This window comes from Pongo pygmaeus, chromosome 22 (genome assembly GCF_028885625.2).
Source record: "Pongo pygmaeus isolate AG05252 chromosome 22, NHGRI_mPonPyg2-v2.0_pri, whole genome shotgun sequence".
In the NCBI taxonomy this organism is placed as follows: domain Eukaryota; kingdom Metazoa; phylum Chordata; class Mammalia; order Primates; family Hominidae; genus Pongo; species Pongo pygmaeus.
In genome coordinates this window covers 25257789-25260712 of record NC_072395.2, presented here as the reverse complement: position 1 = coordinate 25260712, position 2924 = coordinate 25257789, and positions in this window count along the sequence as shown.

Here is a 2924-nt window from a genome sequence, read left to right as displayed (position 1 = left end):
GTAGCAGTGTTCTCGAATCCCATATGAGGGACCATCATTCAGAACTCAGCAATAGTGTTCTGGAATCCCTTGTGAGGGAAAAACATTCAGACCCCCGTAACAGTGTTCTGGAATCCTAAATGAGGAAAAACATTCAAAACCTCGTAGCATTGTTCTGGAATCCAATATGAGGGACAAACACTCTGAACCCAATAGCAGTGTTCTGGAGTCCAAAGCAAGGGACAAACACTCAGAACCCAGCGCAGTGTTCCGGAATCCTATGTGAGGGACAAACACACAGAACACAGCAGCAGTGATCTAGAATCCTTTGTGAGGGACAAACACTCAGAACCCTGCAGTGTTATAGAAAACTTTGTGAGGGACACATATTCAGAACCTCGTAGCAGTGTTCTGGTATCCTATGTGAGGGACAAACACTCAGAATGCAGCCACTGTGTACTGGATTCCTTTCTGAGGGCAAACATTCAGAACCTCATAGAAGTGTCCTGGAATATTATGTGGGGGACAAACTCTAAGACATCTGCAGCGGTGCTCTGGAATGCTTTGTGAGGGACTAACAAAAAGAACCCAGTAGCAGTGTTCTACAATCCTTTGTGATGGAAAAACATTCAGACCCTCCTGGCAGTGTTCTGGAATCCAGTGTGAGGGAAAAGCATTCAGACCCTCGTAGCAGTGTTCTGGAATCCTATATAAGGGAAAAACACTCAGAACCCAGCAGCCGTGTTCTATAATCCTTTGGGAGGGAAAAACATTCACAAGCTCCTCACAGTGTTCTGGAATCCTATGTGAGGGAAATACATTCGGACATTCGTAGCATTGTTCTGGAATCCATTATCAGGGACGAAAAGTCAGAACACATTAGCAGTATTTTGTAACCCTTTGTGAGGAATAAACATTCTGACTTTCATAGCCTTGTTCTGGAATCCTATGTGTGGGACAAACACTAAAAACGCAGCAGCAGTGTTCTGGAATCCCATGTGAGTGACAAACTTTCAGAATTTTGTAGCAGTGTTCTGGAATTCTATGTGAGGGACAAACACTCAGAATCCAGCAGCAGTGTGGTAGAAGCCTTTGTGAGGGACAAACACTCAGAACCCAGCAGCAGTTTTCTAGAATCCCTTTTGAGGGACAAACATTCAGAACCTCGTAGCAGTGTTCTGGAATCCTATGTGATGGACAAACTCTCAGAATCCAGCCATTGTGTACTGGAATCCTATCTGAGGTCAAACATTCAGAACCTCGTAGAAGGGTTCCGGAATCCTATGGGAGGAACAAACACTAAGAAATCAGCAGCAGTGCTCTGGAATCCTTTGTGAGGGACAAACAAACAGAACCCATTAGCAGTGTTCTACAATTATATGTGAGGAAGAAACATTCAGACACTCGTAGCCGTGTTCTGGAATCCTATGGGAGGGAAAAACATTCAGACCCTTGTAACAGTGTTCTGGAATCCTATATGAGGGACAAATTCTCAGAACCTAGCAGCTGTGTTCAGGAATCCTTTGGGAGGGAAAAACGTTCACACCCTCCTAACAGTATCCTGGAATCCTATGTGAGGGAAAAACATTCAGACCCTCGTAGCATTTTTCTGGAATACAATATGAGGGACAAACACTCAGAACCCAGTATCAGTGTTCTGGAACCCTTTGTGAGGCATAAACATTCAGACCCTCGTAACAGTGTTCTGGAATCCTATGTGAGAGAGAAACATTCAGATTCCAGCAGTGTTCTGGAATCCTATGTGAGCAACAAACTTTCAGAACTTCGTAGCAGTGTTCTGGAATTCTATGTGAGGGACCAACACTCAGAACCCAGCAGCAGTGTTCCGGAATCCTGAGTGAGGGACAAACACTCAGAACCCAGCAGCCGTGTTCTGGGATCCTATGTGAGGGACAAACACTCAGAAACCAGCAGCAGTGTTCTAGAATCCTTTTAGAGGGACAAACACTCAGAACCCAGCAGCAGTGTACTAGAATCCCTAGTGAGGAACAAACATTCAGAACCTAGTAGCAGTGTCTTGGAATCCTATGTAAGGGAGAAACATTCAGAATCCGGCCACTGTCTACTGGAATCCTATCTGAGGGCAAAAATTCAGAACGACGGAGATGTGTTCTGGAATCCTGTGTGAGGGACCAACACTAAGAAATCTGCAGCAGTGCTCTGGAATGCTTTGTGAGGGACAAACAAACAGAAACCTGTAGCAGTGTTCTACAATCCTTTGTGAGGGATAAACATTCAGACCCTCGTGGCAGTGTTCTGGAATCCTAAGTGAGGGAAAAACATTCAGACTCTCGTAGAAGTGTTCTGGAATCCTATATGATGGAAAAACACCCAGAACCCAGAAGCAGTGTTCTGGAATCCTATGTGAGGGACAAACACTCAGTATCCAGCCACTGTGTACTGGAATCCTATATGAGGGCAAATATTCAGAAGCTCATAGAAATGTTCTGGAATCCTATGTGACAGACAAACAGTAACAAATCAGCAGCAGTGCTCTGGAATACTTTGTGAGGGACAAACAAACAGAACCCAGTAGAAGTGTTCTACAATCATTTGTGAGGGAAAACCTTTCAGACCCTCAAAGCAGTGTTATGGAATCCTATGTGAGGGAAAAACTTTCAAACCCTCGTAGCAGGGTTCTCAAATCCTATATGAGGGGCAAACACTCAGAACACAGCAGCAGTCTTCTGGAATCCTTGGAAGTGAAAAACATTCACAACCTCGTAACAGTGTTCTGGAATCCTATGTGAGGGAAAAACATTCAGACCCTGGTAGCATTGTTCTGGAATCCAATATGAGGGACAAGCAAATAGAAACCAGGAGCAGTTATCTGGAAACCTTTGTGAGAGAAAAACATTCAGACCCTCGCAGCAGTGTTCTGAAATCCTATGTGAGGGACAAACACTCATAACCCAGCAGCAGTG